This window comes from Mus musculus, chromosome 14, assembly GCF_000001635.26.
Source record: "Mus musculus strain C57BL/6J chromosome 14, GRCm38.p6 C57BL/6J".
In the NCBI taxonomy this organism is placed as follows: domain Eukaryota; kingdom Metazoa; phylum Chordata; class Mammalia; order Rodentia; family Muridae; genus Mus; species Mus musculus.
In genome coordinates, this window is record NC_000080.6 from 43737845 (window position 1) to 43755672 (window position 17828).

The window sequence follows — 17828 nt, forward strand, 5'->3', positions numbered from 1 at the left end:
CAGCCAGAGTGTTCCCATTCCACAGGTGAGTTCTGTTTGTCATCCTTATAGACTGTCCCAATCTATCTCTGGAGAAAGTATTCCATGGCCACTGTGTGCTCCCTGAGATTCGTGTTTACTCCTTCAGGTTAGTCCAGCCTTGAGTAGACTTTGAAGGTACAGATAGAACCAGAGGCTGATGAACACCTCTTCCAAATGACTAACTTGTCCAGTCACTGGTTTTTAAGCTTTTCCCATATTATTTTATATCGGGATTATCAAATTGACTCCTTTTCTTTGATTTCTGGAGATTATATACAGACTTTGAAATGATACTCCCACTCAATCTTATATAAAAGCACTAAGATTAGTTGTTCTGAAACTACTTAAGCAGTTACTCAACATCCTGTAGGAAGACAAAACACAAAATTAAGTACATATAATAGGGGACAATTTACTCCAAAAGAGAGCAGGGTTTGTAGACAAGAGCAAACAGCCAGTAAGGCTCAGAAATCAGTGGGGCTCTGCATCCTGGAAATGGGAAACCAATGTATGGTTCCGTGCCATTCCTGACAGACAAGGTCAGAATTCATCCTCATCCTTAGGGAATAAGCCACCTCCAGATGAAAATTAAAATTGTTTTCTTCAACTACCCTCCCCAGCACACAAAGAAACCTGTCTTAATTACACAAGGACACACAGGTTAGGAAGATTAGCCAAGACCTTCTCAAGTCTCATAATCTCTGGATAATTTAGAAGTTCAGTTTATTTATTATTTTTAAAATATTGTTTATTTAAATATTTCCTTTATTGACATTTAAATGTTATTCCATTTCCTGGTTTCCTCTCTGAAAACCCCCAATCCCCTACCATCTCCCCCTGCTCACTAACCCACCTACTCCAACTCCCTGGTCCTGGCATTCCTGAGCACGGGGGCATCAAGCCTTCACAGGACTAAGGGCCTCTCCTCCCATTGATGACCAACAAAGCCATCCTCTGCTAAATATGCAGCTAGAGAAATTGTTCTCTCCATATGTACTCTTGGGCTAGTGTTTTAGTCCCTAAGATCACTGGGGGTACTGGTTGGTTCATATTGTTCCTCCTATGGGGCTGAGAAACCCTTCAGTACCTTGGGTCCTTTCTCTATCTCCACTTCTGCAGTCCCTGTGATCAGTTCAATGGTTGGCCGAGAGCATCCTCCTCAGTATTTGACAAGCACTGGCAGAGTCTCTCAGGAGATAGATATACCAGGCACTGGTGAGCAAGCTCTTGTTGGCATCCACAATAGCACCTGGGTGTAGTGACACTATAGAGAATGGTCAGACATGTGGGGCAGCCTCTCAATGACCTTTCATTCAGTCGCTGCTCCACACTTTGTCTCTCTGTCTCCACCTATGGGTATTTTGCACCCCCTTCTAAGAAGAACCAAAGTAACCACATTTTGGTCTTCCTTATTTTGAGCTTCATGTGGTCTGTTAATTGTATCTTGGGTATTCCAAGCTTCAGGGCTAGTATCCACTTATAAGTGAGTGTATACCATGTATGGTCTTTTGTGATTGAGTTACCTCACTCAGGATGATATTTTCTAGTTCTATCCATTTGCCTAAGAATTTCATAAATCCATTGTTTTTAATAGCTGAATAGTACTCCATTGTGTAATTACATCACATTTTCTGCATCCATTCCTCGGTTGAGGGATATCTGGGTTCTTTCCACCTACTGGTTATTATAATAAGGCTGCTATGAACAGAGTGGAGCATGTGTCATTATTATATGTTGGAGCATCTTCTTGGTATATGCCCAGGAGTGTTATTGCTGGGTCCTCAGGTAGTACTATGTCCAGTTTTCTGAGGAACCACCAAACTGATTTCCAGAGTGGTTTTCAATCATCAGTGGACTCATTTCCCAAATAACATGACATAGACTAAAAGACTGGAAAGGTAAACAGCACCCAGGATTTTGCTGCATACAGGATATGCACCTCACTGACAAAGACAGATACTACCTTAGAATTAAAAGCTGAAAAACAATTTTCCAAACAAATGTTCCCAAGAAATGAGAAGTAGGCATTCTAATATGAAATAAAATCCACTTTCAGCCTAAAGTTTTCAAAAAACATAAGGAAGGACACTTCATATTCATCAAAGGAAAAATCTACTGAGATACATTGTCAATTCTGAACATCTATGATCCAATTGCAAGGGCAACCAAATCCAGAAAAGAAATTTTACTAAAGATCAAAGCACACATTGTAACTCACACAACACTGGAGGGAGACTTCAAGTACCCCACTCTCATCAATGGTCAGATCATGGATACAGAATCTAAACAGAGACACAGTGAACCTAACAGAAGTTATAAACTAAATTGATTTAACAGATATCTATAGAACATTTCATCCTAAATCAAAAGAATATACCTTCTTCTCAGCACCTTATGGCACCTTCTGCAAAATTGACCATATTATCATTCACAAAACAGGCCACAACAGATCAAAAATATTGAAATAATTTGATGCAACCTATCAGATCACCACGGACTAAGGCTGGTCTTCAATAACAACAAAAACAACAGAAAGCCCACATACACATGGAAGCTAAACAATGCTTTCCTCAATTATAACTTGGCCAAGGAAGGAATGAAGAAAGAAATTAAAGACTTTTTTGAATTTAGTGAAAACAAAGTACAACACACCCAAACTTATGGGACACATTAAAAACCATGTTAAGTGGAAAACTCATAGCTCTGAGTACCTCCTAAATAAAACTGGAGAGAGTATACACTAGCAGCTTGACAGAACATCTGAAAATTCTAGAGCAAAAAGAAGCAAATATACCCAAGAGGAGTAGATGGCAGGAAATAATCAAACTCGGGGCTGAAATCAACCCACGAAACAAACAAAGAAACAAAAAACTATACAATGAATCAAAAAACAAGGAGCTGATTCTTTGACAAAATCAACAAGATAGAGAATCCCTTATCCAGAGTAACCTGATGGCACAGAGACAGTATCCAAATTAACAAAATCAGAAATGAAAAAGGAGACATAATGACAAAAAACCAAGGTAATAAAAAAAATCATCAAATCCTACTACAAAGCTGTAGTCAACAAAACTGGAAAATCTGTATGAAATGGACAATTATCTTAACAGATACCCGGAAGCAAAATTAAATCAGGATCAGATAAACCATGTGAACTGTCCCATAACCCCTAAAGAAATAGAAGCAATGGGTAAAATCTCCAAACCAACAAAAGCTCGGGACCAGATGGGTTTAGTGCAGAATTCTTTCAAACCTTCAAAGAAGACCTAATACTAATTCCCTTCAAACCATTCCACAGAACAGAAACAAAAGGAATAATACCCAATGTGTTCTATGGAGCCACAGTTACACTGATACCAAAGCCACACAAAGACCCAACCAGGAAAGAAATTCTGTATTTCACTTATAGATACCAGTGCAAAATTATGCATTTCACGTCTCAAAAACCAAATCCAAGAACAAATCATGAAGATCATTCATCATTATCAAGTGGACTTCATCCCATAGATGCAGGGATGGTTCCATATACAGAAATCCATCTGCATAATCTACTACCTAAAAAAATCTCAAAGAAAAACACTACATGATCACTTCATTATATGCTGAGAAAGCATGTGACAAAATTCAACATCTATTTATGATAAAAGTCTAGGGAAGATCAGGAATTCATGGCCCATACCTAAACACAGTAAAATCAATATACAACAAACCTGTAGCCAACATCAAACTAAAGGGAGAGAAACTGGAAGCAATCCCACTAAAATGAGGGAGTAGACAAGGCTGCCTTCTAAGTCCCTACCTATTCAATATTGTACTCAGAGTCCTAGCCAGAGCAATTAGACAACAGAAGGAGGACAAAGGGATACAGATTGGACAGGAAGAAGTTAAAATACCACTATTTGCAGATGATAGGTCATATGCTTAACTGACCACAAAAGTTCCACCAGAGAATTCCTTCTTTTTTCCTTTCTTCTATTTTTTAAAATTTTTTCCTTTATATATTTTAAACTCCAGATTTTTTTTTGTTTGTTTGCTTTTTGCTTTTGTTTTGTTTTGTTTTTTTTCTGTTTTGTTTCGAGATAGGGTTTCTCTGTGTAGCCCTGGCTGTCCTGGAACTCACTCCATAGACCAGGCTGGCCTGGAACTCAGAAATCTATCTGCCTCTGCCTCTGCCTCCTGAGTGCTGGGATTAAAGGTGTGTGTCACCATGCCAGGCTAAACTCCAGATTTTATTCCTCTCCTGGTCCACCCCCATACCATATCCCATACCACCACCCCTGAACCCCTGTGTCCACAGGATGTCCCCACCCCCACGCCCACCAGACCTTTGAACTCTCTAGGGCCTCCATTCTCTTGAGGCATATGTGCATTTTCTCTGACTGAATCCAGACCTGGCAGTCCTCTGCTGTATATATTTTGGGGGCCTCATAACAGCTGTTGTATGCAGCCTGGTTGGTATTGCAGTGTCTGAGAGATCTCCAGGGTCCAGGTTTACTGAGTGTTCTTGTCCTCCAACAGGGTTGCCCCCCCGCCCCCTCCTCAGCTTTATCCAGCTTTCCAACAACAGGGGTTAGCAGCTTTCCATAATTCAACCACAGGGGTCAGCACACAACCAATGGTTAGAATCACTGACCACCAGAGAACTGCTCAACCTGATATACAACTTCAGTACAGTGGCTGGATATGAATTATATCAAACAAATTAGTATCCTTCTTTTAGTCAAAAAATAAACAGCCTGAGAAAGAAATTAGGGAAACCACATCCTTCTCAATAGTCACAAACAAAAGAAAATACCTTGAAGGAGACTCTAACCAGGCAAGTGAAAGATCTGTATGACAAGAACTTCAAGTCTCTGAAGAAAGAAATCAAAGAACATCTCAGAAGATAGAAAGAACTCCCCTACTCATGGATTGGCAGGATTAATATAGTAAAAATGGTCATCATGCATCTGCAGATTCAACGCAATCCCCATCAAAATTCCAAATCAATTGTTCTTATACTTAGAAAAGCAATTTGCAAATTCATTTAGAATATCAAAAAAAATGTCATAGAATGGTGAACAAAAGAGTCACAGGAGGAAATGTGGAGACAAGCTTTGGAACTGAGACTGAAGCAAAGGCCATCCTGAGAATTCCCACCTGGGGATCCATCCCATATACAGACACCAAACTCAGACAATATCAAAGATGCCAAGAAGTGTTTGATGACAGGAGCCTGCTACAGCTGTCTCCTCAGAAGCTCTGCCTGAGACTGATAAATACAGAGACAGATGCTTGCAGCAACCCTTTGGAATGAGCATAGGGTCCCCAATTGAGGAGTTAGAGAAAGGATTGAAGGAGCTAAATGGGTTTGCAACAATTGGAAGAACAACAATGTCAACCAACCAGATACCCCAGAGCTCACAGGAACTAAACCACCAATCAAAGAGTACACATGGAGCAACCCAAGGCTCTAGCTACATATGCAGCAGACAATAGCCTTGTCAGACATTAATGGGAAGAGAGGACCTTGTTCCTTCGAAGGCTCCATGCCCCATTGTAGGGTAATGCCAGGGCAAGGAGAGAGCAGTATTTGTGTGAGTGGGGAACTCTCTCATAGATGCAGATGGAGGGGGCATGAGATAAAAGGTTTTGAACCAGAAACCAGGAAACAGGATAAAATTTAAAGTGTAAGATTAAAATATTTTAAAATAGAAAAAAAAAAAAGAATTGAAGACCCAGAAATTTAACCACACATATGGAACCATGATCTTTGACAAAGAAGCCAAAAATATACAATGGAAAAAGAGAAAGCATCTTCAATAAATGGTGCTGATCCTACTGGCAGTAAGTAGGTATGTAGAAAAATGAAAGTAGATCCATATTTTTCACGAGGAATAAAACTCAAGTCCAAGTGGATCAAAGACTTAACATAAAACCAGATTCACTGAATCTAATCGAAGAGAAATTGAGAAAGAGCTTCAAACTCACAGGAATAGGGGCAAATTTTCTAAATACGCTCCGACAGCTCAGGTTCTAACATCAAAAATTGATAAATGGGACCTCATGAAACTGAAAAACTTATGTAAGGCAAAGGTCATAGCCATTAGGACAAATTGGTAACCTACATATTGGGAAAAAATTTCACTAACCTTACATTCCAAAATATCTAAAGAACTCAAGTAGCTGAACACCAAAAAGAAAAGAACCCAGTCTGAAAATGTTGTAAAGAACTATAGAAAAAATTCACAACAAAGAACCTTGAATGGCTGAGAAGCACTTAAAGAAATGTGGAAAGTCCTTAGTCTTCTAATGGAAATGAAAACCAAAGCGACTGAGATTGGTATAAGACCTTATAATTTCCAATAAAGAATGGCCAAGATCAAAAACTGGTAAAAGCACATGCTGGTGAGAATGTTAGAAAAGAGAAACAAAACTTCATTTCTGGTGGGAGTGCAAAGTGCTTTGACAACCATTGAAATCAATCTGAGGTTCCTCAGAAAATTGGAAATAGATCTGCCTAAAGGCCAAAGACTTACCTTTGTGGCCTATGCCTTCCTAATTTCATGTTTCACCCAATGGCTTATTATTTAGATCTTCCTATTGGGCTTCGACTTTGATCTTGGTAAGCATTTGGTCTCTTTGATTCTCAAACAGTTCTCTGTCCTCACACAGTTTTGAGGTACCGCCAATCCCAGGGATATATTTTTTCCTTCAAATTTCACCAAATCTGGGGACTTCTAATATTTGGGGAAACTGAGTGACAAAAGCAATGTATGTTGAGCACTTTAGTATCCAGTGCGTATGAAACTATGTGTGTTTAGATATGGTAAACCTCTAGAACATACTTTATGAAAGAAGCAGTATGCTCTTAGGATCCTTTTTTGACCTCACTTAACTTTGCCAGCTTTGTGGGCTGCTGTACTGCTGCTCGGAGAACAATTGGAAACTCCTGGAATAGATGCCTCATGTCCCATTGCCTTTGCCAGGCTTAGGACACTAGTGGGAGTGGGTTTGATGGGACATTAACAAAACCAGGGCTTCTTGTGAACCATCTGAATGCAGCACCATGTTCCAGGACAGCTCTGTATGAACTTCTCACATCCAGGAAATTGAGCAAGAGGAAAGCCAAGCAGAAGGCATCCATTTCCAGCACCCTCAACACCTTTTCACAGGATGGGGTAAGTTGACTTTGGTAGAAGAAGAGATGTCCTGAGATAGTTGCCCCTCATCTGATCAGAGAATAAGAGTTCATGAATTTTGGGGAAACATTGTGATTGTGGGGTTGCAGTAAGCATCGTGTAATGTGAATGAGCAAAAACTATATTAATACTAAAACAAAGTTAAAGTATTATCAAAATGGGGCAAAATATATTGTTCTACTAACTCTAGTATGTATACACTGGCAAACACTTTAACATCTAGAATGGCTAGACGTTGTAAAGTAGGGTGACCTTGTCATTGACACATACTGTGTACATAGCTAAGATGAATAAAATGGAGGACTTGCATCCCAAAGATCCATTACTTCCCTCACATCAAACTGACTGTGCCACCTTTAATAGAAATCTGGAGGCTTCTTTTCATCCTGGTCTCAGGGCTCATCCATAATACAGTACCAAACATGCTCTGGCTATGTGTTTCTGTGTTGTTGGCAGACTTCTGCCTCAGGGTTCAGAGGCACTGAAGGGCCAGCTTTGGCCTTCCGAGGCAGCCATCCTTTCAGCTATACCAGGCCCTCTGCCACCTAAATGGAGACTTCCACAAAGGCCTGTCATCTCAAAAACAGAAGCTAAGTTAATCCAAAATATTGAGATACCACTCTAGAGTCATGGTGAGTTGGTTGCATGCGACCATACAAGGTACCTAATGTCTCTGTGAGTGTTTTCCTTCTTTGAAAGTGAGTAATGAGATCGATCATCTGAGGAGTAACCACTTCTGACTAACATGAATGATAGGACTGTACAGAGCATGGGCTTATCGTTCTAGTTACAGTGCAAATAACTGGGGTAGTTAACAACAAAAACCAAAGGAAACAATAGGAATACTAACAACATTTGTAAAAAAACCTTCTGACACCTGAAAAAATGTTCAACATCTTTAATCATCAGGGAAATGCAAATCAAAACAACCCTGAGATTCCACCTCACACCAGTGAGAATGGCTAAGATCAAAAATTCAGGTGACAGCAGATGCTGGCGTGGATGTGGAGAAAGAGGAACACTCCTCCATTGTTGGTGGGATTGCAGGCTTGTACAACCACTCTGGAAATCAGTCTGGCGGTTCCTCAGAAAATTGGACATAGTACTACCGGAGGATCCAGCAATACCTCTCCTGGGCATATATCCAGAAGAAGCCCCAACTGGTAAGAAGGACACATGCTCCACTATGTTCATAGCAGCCTTATTTATAATAGCCAGAAACTGGAAAGAACCCAGATGCCCCTCAACAGAGGAATGGATACAGAAAATGTGGTACATCTACACAATGGAGTACTACTCAGCTATTAAAAAGAATGAATTTATGAAATTCCTAGCCAAATGGATGGACCTGGAGAGCATCATCCTGAGTGAGGTAACACATTCACAAAGGAACTCACACAATATGTACTCACTGATAAGTGGATATTAGCCCAAAACCTAGGATACCCACGATATAAGATACAATTTCCTAAACACATGAAACTCAAGAAAAATGAAGACTGAAGTGTGGACACTATGCCCCCTCCTTAGAAGTGGGAACAAAACACCCATGGAAGGAGTTACAGAAACAAAGTTTGGAGCTGAGATGAAAGGATGGACCATATAGAGACTGCCATATCCAGGGATCCACCCCATAATCAGCATCCAAATGCTGACACCATTGCACACACTAGCAAGATTTTACTGAAAGGACCCAGATGTAGCTGTCTCTTGTGAGACTATGCCGGGGCCTAGCAAACACAGAAGTGGATGCTCACAGTCAGCTAATGGATGGATCACAGGGCTCCCAATGGAGGAGCTAGAGAAAGTACCCAAGGAGCTAAAGGGATCTTCAACCCTATAGGTGGAACAACATTATGAACTAACCAGTACCCCTGAGCTCTTTACTCTAGCTGCATATGTATCAAAAGATGGCCTAGTCGGCCATCACTGGAAAGAGAGGCCCATTGGACACGCAAACTTTATATGCCCCAGTACAGGGGAACGCCAGGGCCGAAAAGGGGGAGGGAGTGGGTAGGGGAGTGGGGGTGGGTGGGTATGGGGGGACTTTTGGTATAGCATTGGAAATGTAAATGAGCTAAATACCTAATAAAAAATGGAAAAAAAATAGAAAAAAAAAGAAAGGGAGGGTGTGCAAGTTAACAATTTGAAGATGCGACAGAAGGTTTACAACTTTATATTTGTCCTGTCGCTGAGCTTGTATGTTCCAAAGAAAAGGGAGTTTTTCCTTGCAAAAGATGGGATTGTAACCAGGAGATTTTGTGAAACACATAGAGATGTCTATAGGAAGAATGCCAACTATCAAGATATGCACAGTAAGAAAATATTATCCAGGATTTATACAATTAAAGGTATAGGAGAAAGATATTGGCCTTTGTGAAACAGGGAAAACCTGGGGAATTAGACCGTATGTCACATGAATTCACTCAGATAGTATATTTATTATTGAGAAATATCTCTTACATTCACCATCCCTAGAGATTTGGATGCTAACAAAAATCTCTTATGCATGTCAGGGTCCTAATCAATGCTTCCCATCGAAAGCACTTGTCTTCTAATGAAGCAGATGAGAAAGCTCTGAATTTAGAAAGAGATATTACCATAGGGTATTTGCCAGGTTACAGGAGAGGCTCCAGGAAAGGCACAACAGAAACTGGTCAATTTGAGGAGAACTAGATATCAAATAGGCCTTAGCCTTTCCCAGTGACATCATCAGTAATGTCTTCCTTGGACACTCTATTGTAACTAGGAGAGAACTAGAATCTTCTGTGACGTCACCTGTGTTGTGGTTACAACAACTGCTTGTGGGATATTCCTTCAGTGCCTTTTGGGTTCTCAATCAGGCATGTTTTCCTGGCTGCGCAGGCTATTTCACAGGGAGAATGGCGATCAAGGAGAGACAAGACCAAGGCAGAAGGAATCTGCCATCCCTTCTTGTAAAAAAAGAAGAATGAAATCATTCTGGGGAAGGCACAGTGAGTGCTGGGCAGAGTTGGGGAAATTTCTGGAACAGGTAGGCTTGAGCTGAGTCTTCCCTGAGTAGATATTAAGAGCTGGAGCCTTGGACTTTCTTAATGACAGACCAAGAGACTAGAATTTCTGACAATTAATTTGACAGAGGCAGGAATTGACAAGCCTGCAGCTCCTTTTCTAGTCACTATTTAATTTCATTTAAAGTGTCAAAGAATGCCATGAGAAGGCACTATGAGAATAACAATGTGTCCCTTAGTGGTAGGGAGTTGAAGCACTTCATCTTCTAGATTATTGTAGGATACATGAGTCTCTGATGCAGAGAACAGAGGAGGATTCTAACCTGGTCATCTGTTGAGGTCTCAGTCACTTTGAGTTTGAACACACATGACTAGGTATTGATGGTGCTAAGCACTATGAACTTCAGGTTTTCTTGGCATAACATATGACATGAGCTGAAAATGTTCCCCAAATGTCTATATATGAGGCAGGTTATGGATTTCAGAGCAAGGGGTAATGTAATAAAGAGTGTGTGTTAGTTGTGACCAACAATGGTGGTTGGGAAGAGGAATATAGCTTAGCAGACCAGCTCAAAATAACCTTTCTGCTTTTTCAGTGACTAATCCTTTCTCTAGTTTTTCTCTTCCTCAACCTTCTCTTTGGGACTCAGAATGGTCTCCCCTGCCCTGGGCCATCAACTATGCAAATGCATTTGTGTTTATTTATCTTCAGTGTCTGCTGGGAAAAAATCATCCCAAAATTGCAACATCACTAATCATATGAAGAATATGAATAAACTAGAAGATATGAAATTTTATATCAGGAAGATAAATGCTAAGAGGTTAGAACTTTTTCCAATCTTGGACATTGACATGAATACTGATTTGAACTACAGGTAAAATTATGCCCTGTATCCTGTTGACTGTATTGTGTCCTCTCTGTAAACCCACATTTTCTCTCATAATGGAGTGTGCCATCTCTCACATTCATTATAAGAAGTCTTGACAGTTGTTTAGTTGTTGAATGAGATAAGTACTGTGTGTTCTATGGTCATCCTCTTTTGTATTTGCCCTTGTGGGGCTTGGAGTCTGATTGGTTCTGTCAACAGCTGGTAGGACCTGGTCACAACTGCTGCCTTACTGTGTAAGAATGCAATGTCTGCAGGCCATTACTGCTTTACTCTAATCTTGTTCATTGTACTCTAAGACTATGGAACCTACCTGGATTTATTTGGCGTTTTAATTTGTGTGTGTGTGTGTGTGTGTGTGTGTGTGTGTGTGTGTGTGTGTGTGTGTGAAATTAGTTGTGTGTGTTTTGTTCAGGATCTGGGGTTCTGAGACCTTTGATGGGGTCTGAGGATTTGTGTGATACACAGTTTGTAGGGCATGATAGTGTTGAATCCTTAGAGGCCCAAGTTAATCTTGAGGGCACTTTGTTCCCTGTGTTTACCTTGGTATTACATTTGAATCTCCTGGGGTAGGAGGTGTTATAAAGCCTTTTTCTTTGTAAATACTAGTTAAGTCCTCTGAGAATTCATGTAGCAATAGGATCCAAGAATTATCCCTGCCTTAAAACAAAGATGAGAAAAAAGCCTTATATCTAAGGACCAAAGCCTGTGGGACAGTCTAGTAGAAACATCTCACAGAACTAGTATATTCCTTTGGCTCACGTAAGAAGCCCTTGAAGGTCAGCCATCTCCATTTGGTCCTCTGGATCTGCTGTCTTCTGCCCAAGATATTTAATCAGCACCAATAGGACCCACTTTGAAGGAGCAAGGATGTGGGATACAATTGGCTTGGGTAGTCCAGATACAGCCTTTTTGCACATGATACTTGATTGCTTAGTTCAGAGGATGATTTACTCTTTGGGCCATGCTCTACCACAGGATGAACATTGAATTCACCATCATCAAATCACAACATGAGAAGACAATGTTGGATATGGAAAAAATGACGCAGTCAATAAGTGATACCATTGAGACATACAAGGAATTCATAGAAGATAAGGATTCCTACAGGTGAGTCCCAGACACAGCTGAGACCCTGCACTAGGGAGGGAATGCTTGTGACCTTCTAAGACTTTGAACAAAAGTAAGAGCTCTAGTTCTATACTATCTGTTTCTTAATAGGAGACTTCCCTTGAGGAAAGGTTCTAGGATTTGTACCTCTTGGACTCAGTTTTCGTAAGTGTGAAGATTGTCCAAGACCATCAGTCTTTATTCTTCCAAATTCAGGATCCTCTCTATAGAAACAATTTCCACCATGCTGGGAATCTCAAGCAATCCTGACCTCTAGGGTTCTGACAGCAGAGTAAAAGATCTGGGATCCATCAAAAAAAATCAAAAGAGTTTATACCTTTTGGGTCTCCTCTCCTCCCTCAGAGGGGATTTGCACTCTTCCTACTGATGGTTTTCTGGTACCACAGACAGATAGGCAACCATTAGGTACATTTCCTCTTCTGTGATGTACATGGGACACTCATAGTGTCAGGGTTTTCAGAAGTCCTTTGATTCTTGTGGCATGTGGCTGGTCCCTGGATTTGACCTGCCTCTATTTTGGACTGATGGGTATACTGTGGTCTCTAGTCTGGGGCTGTCTGGGGATCAGGGCCGTTGCAGGTATCATAGTTCTTGGAGGAGTGCAGGCAAATGGAAGCTTACTGGGAATCACCTTTTTTTGTTTGTTTGTTTGTTTGTGGTTCAGCTTCACGCACAGCTACCTCCTGAAAGAATGCAATCAATTGAAGGAAAAAGTAAGGATGTTGCTGAATGAGAACAGAAAGCTGCTGGTAGAGCAGGCTGACCAGGAAGCATCCTATGGTGAAGAAAAGAGGTTCTGTGATGAGTCCAGCAAGAACATACATCCCAAGTGCTAAGCAGTAGCACGTAGGATGATGTGTATCAGAGGCAGATTGCCCTCATGGCTAACCATAAACATAGACAATCCAATGTAACAGTCCACCAACTTATCCAGGTACTCACCTGTTTCTCCTCTAAGTGTTTATTTAGGTGATCATCTACAAGGCTTTCTCTGGAGGTAGCCTTTTTCAAGAAACTATATGTTTATCAAGCAAATTTTTCTGCCCTGCTATAATCTACACTTCACTAGGGTAGATTAGTTGATTACACATCACAACTCTACATGATATTAAGTTTGAAGGTTGCTGTGCTGGAGCCCTTCTTTAGATCAGTGGAGAGCTTTGAAGGAAGAAGTAAAGTCCTGAAGCTCATTTACTTTATGTGGATCAGGTAGGATTCCAGGTAGGACATCAATTGCAGGGATGATAGCTTAGTGTAATTGACAAATAAGTGGATTTCACTGTTGCCTTTTGGAAGTTTTTGTCCCCCACCCCAACCCTTTCCCCTGTAGATCTTGATTCACACTGAGTGAGCCTGAGTAGCAGCTTGTCAGTCCTATTTTCTTTGAGTGCTGTTGGAGTTTTCATTCCTAGGCCTTGTGGTCTGGAGCTCACTGAATGAGCAGGGATGTAGGAAAAGCTTCTCACAATCTCAGTTGGTGTGAGAGTTTTGAGGCTTCATGAAATAATTTCTCCATATATACCCCTCATTCTTACCAAGAAGAATGTTCTTTAGGGATTTCTATTTCTCTAGTGAGAATACTAGAGTTGAATTTCTCAGTTTAAACATTTGCTCTGCATAGTCTAAAATATTTGTTCTTCTAGCATGACAGATTCTTCATTGTTTTTTGCTCCCTTGTTTTTATGTGTGTGTGTGCTTGTATATGTTTGTTTATGGGTGCTTATGCCAATTTGTACCTTTGTGTGTATTTTATAAGGCCAGTTTAGGACATCTGATTTTGTGTAGTCATTCTTATTTCTTTGGGCCTAGGTCTCTCAATAAACCTGATACTTCCTGTTGTTTGATGTCCAGTAGACTTTTCATCTCCTGTCCACTACCAACAAATCGTTAAACAATACTACTATTTTTAAAATACGTATTAGATTTCTTAATTTTTCCTGCTTAGAGTTGTTGACTGGGAGATTCTGGCTTGTCTTATTGGGTTAGCCATGGGCATACATAGAGGCCTACAGTGCATCACTCTGCTGACATCGTTTTGCTAAATATATTTTTGGACAAGGCTTTGTTTCAGGATAGATTCTCACTCAGAATTGTGCAGAATGCTGCATTTCAGAAGTGTCACAGCAGGTCATTTAACTAGATTTCTCCTGACTGATATTGAGGATGATTTAATATCACATAATATGTAATGTGTTGAAAAGTTCCTGAGTAATGATCAAAAGTCACAGTCTTCGTCAGATGCTAAAAAGACTCAGTGTAGGTTTAGTGAGGGGACTGTGAAGAGTCAAAAATGTGACTTACTGAAGGCTATAGGTAGAAAGCTCTTTCTTGGCAATTTAGTGCTCTGTTGTCCATGATATCTGTGTAGAGATTCTAATGTCCTTATAGGACCAGCAAGTATTTGCATAGAAAAAGTTCCTGAAGAGGAGATAAGTACAGGTCAGGGCTGCAAAGCCCCCTTGAGTCTAAAAGCCTTGTACACATCATAGGTCCCACTACATGCTCATACAACAAAAATATGCTAGATAAGAGCAAGAATTTCATTGATGTATGTGTTATTGTGTCAGTCTTTGTGTGGTATGTGGTGTGTGTGTACCAGCTGTGACTCAGTGTGTTTATTCTAAGTTGTGTGTTTGTGTAATGCAAAATGCCTTTGTAAGTGTTTGTGGTATGGATGCTTGAATATACAACTGTGTTTGTATGTGTATATGTGTTTGTGTGTCTGTTTGTCTAGACATGCAATCGTGTCCGTCTCTAGCAACCAAGCATGATGAGTAAAGCCCCTGAGATTTCAGATTGCACCCATGAAAAATCAAATACAGCAGTCCATTTAGTATGCAACTCTACTTAGCTCCCAAGGGGAAAAAAAAACAAGGACACAAAAGCTCATGTAAAGTCAGACTTTCCACTGGTTAGGGGCCATATTACCAAACCACATTGAAATCTTTGGAGAAAATCATCGGGATATGGTACATAGAGTTGAGGAGGAGGTTAGTATATAAAATCCATGTTATGTCCGTTTTCTGCTCTGGAAGAATTATAAAGGCCCACTGTAATGTCAGGTGGCTCACTGTGTCTTTTCAGCATTCCAGATTTTTTCCTCATTGCTTGCTACCATTGTCTTTCCAGCTTCCTCTACTCAGTAAAACTTTGCCTTATAATTTGGTTTGGATTCTAATCATTGAGAGATTGAGTTGCTTGTAGCTTTACCTACATCCAGCAGAATTCCCATAGCTGTGTGGTGCAAACAGGGCTGTTTCAGGAGCCCCTTGAGGGTCATAATAATCTAAAGAACTCACACTATGTTATCTGTGTAGCATTCTGCAATTGCTGTTATTCAAAATCATTTTCTCAGAGCTAGAATCAGCCTAAATGGGGGTTGGGAGAAATGAGGACCTTCAGACAGGTCTGGTAGTATAAAATCAGGTAGGTGTTTGAGAAGCAAGGTTCAGAAAGTAGAAAAGAAGTCCCCTTTGACCCAGAGATTCCAGAACAAGGAGTAGATATACACAGAGTCTCTAGGGCACATGAGATCTGTAATGGTCCTCAGAGTAGTCCAGAAGAAGATGATATCCTGATGTCCATCAGCTAAAGAGTGATAGTGTACTATGTGATGCAGCCCTTTCATGAGCTATTGCTCAGTGTGAGATAATCCATGCAAGTATTTGACCTTCAACTAGTTAGCCTTATCTTACTCAAAATATCCCTGACACAGTCATATTAATTGACGAAAATTGTTCCATTGGATCCTATTTATAATGACTTCCTATTTTTCTGGGATCATACCTTTGGACACCAAGTCAGTCAGGCAATGATAAAGGGAGCCTCTAATGGAAGGAACTGTTTACTTTGGGACAAGACTGACACAAGGAAGGAGAGGCTAGTCCACCACCAAAACGTGATCCTTTGCTGGCAGAGAAGCCTACTCTACACAGCCTTTGGAACTTGCTAAGACAGATTGAATAATATGCCAAGAACCCTGATTCTGAGTCTGTGTTTATGAAGGAATAGCTTATCACTGACTGAGCTGTCTATATTCTTTGCCCACTATGTACCTATCCCATTTAAGATTTGTTTTTTATGTCTCCAAAATATCCTGGGAGATTTTTATAATAGCATTAACTGGGGAAACTAAACAGTTTGCTGAAGTATAAGGTGCTATTGTGAATACAAATAATTTGCATATTTGACAGAGTGCTCTACAACAGTCTTAGATATACAGGTGTGTTGTCATGTTCCTTCATGGCCATCACTTTTAAGATTCAGTTCCTAGCCTTGGGAATATTTTCAGTTAGCACATTCTTTCTGATTTTAGGACCCATGCAGTGCCTGTGGATTTCATGTGATGTGTTTTCTCTGGTTATTTCCAGATATAGGGGTTGATAAGTGGAACCCTGTCAGGATCCTGCACTAGAGAAATAATCATAGCCTTCACTTCAATTCTAGGCAGGTTCCCCATAAGGCATCCACATGGTTTTCTAGGTTGTTCACATCTCGCTTGAATTCAGATTCAGACATTGCTACAATGTTATTATTCAATATATTATACCTGAACTATTGGAGTAATATAGTGTTTTTCTTTTCAACTCCAGTACAGTGTGTAGTTCACAGCTCAGTTTCTAGCCGTTTTTAAAAGCTGAGAAATAATTCCAAGCCCAGGTGCTCTATGACACTTGGGGATGCAGGTAATGACCTCAGCAGATGATAGGTCATAATAATAGATTGTCCAGCTGAATAGATCTAGTGTGGGACGTAGAGCTGAATTGAAAAACACTAACCGGGTCATTGTTCCTTCCTTCCCTAGGTGTGAAATACTCCAGCAGAAACTGGAACATGGAAGAGACCAGGACAAGGTCTCCTTTGAAGAGAACATCTACAGGGGGAGATCTGCGTGTGCGAAGCAAATATTTCATCTCATCCCCAGTAATCATAGCTATCATCTGTTACATTTTCTTCCTTTATTTTTGTTTCATTGGAATGAATAGCCCTTAATTTCATCTGGGCTCTGGCTCAGCAAGACTGAGCATGTAGAGGGATTCAGACATGTGCTGAGACAGATCAAGAGCTGCTAGGAAAGCAGGAAGATTCAGAGAGTGTAAATTTTTCTTGTCCTGATATTCTACAAAATTGTAAAGACTTTGAGCCAAAGTGGGTAACATGTATTCTGCTTGGTCTTGGGTGTCCATATTCTTCAAACTCACACTCCAAAAAAGGAGACCTACTGAAATTTCTCTTGTAAAGATTGTTACCAGAAGTAACTTATTTTCTACTGTGTTGCCAAGGACAGTCATTGGCTGTAAGATTTTGCTATAAAATAACAGCAAAAGAAGGCTGTTTATCACAATTCTTGTTTTTGGATTTTGGTTTGAGCTTTGATTACTTTTGTTCTTTGGTTTTCTTTTGTTTCATTAGAAGTTTTTTGTTTGTTTCTTTGCTGTTTTGTTTTGTAATTGATATAATATTTTGATAAGGCTATACACTGTACATATGGACTGCCCACTTTTATTTACTATTGAATAAATTTGATGTATTCTTAAGATTAAAACAGTGATCTCCAACTCTTCACTCATAAGAAACTTCTTTATTCAGGTGTGGTATCACCCTACTGAAATCTCACA

General features: G+C 40.1%; 1 pseudogene; it reads left to right on the plus strand.

The window, feature by feature from the left end:
• Positions 1–10017: 10017 nt before the first annotated feature.
• Gm6526 lies at positions 10018–17070 on the plus strand (annotated as a pseudogene).
• The last annotated feature ends 758 nt before the right edge of the window (positions 17071–17828 follow it).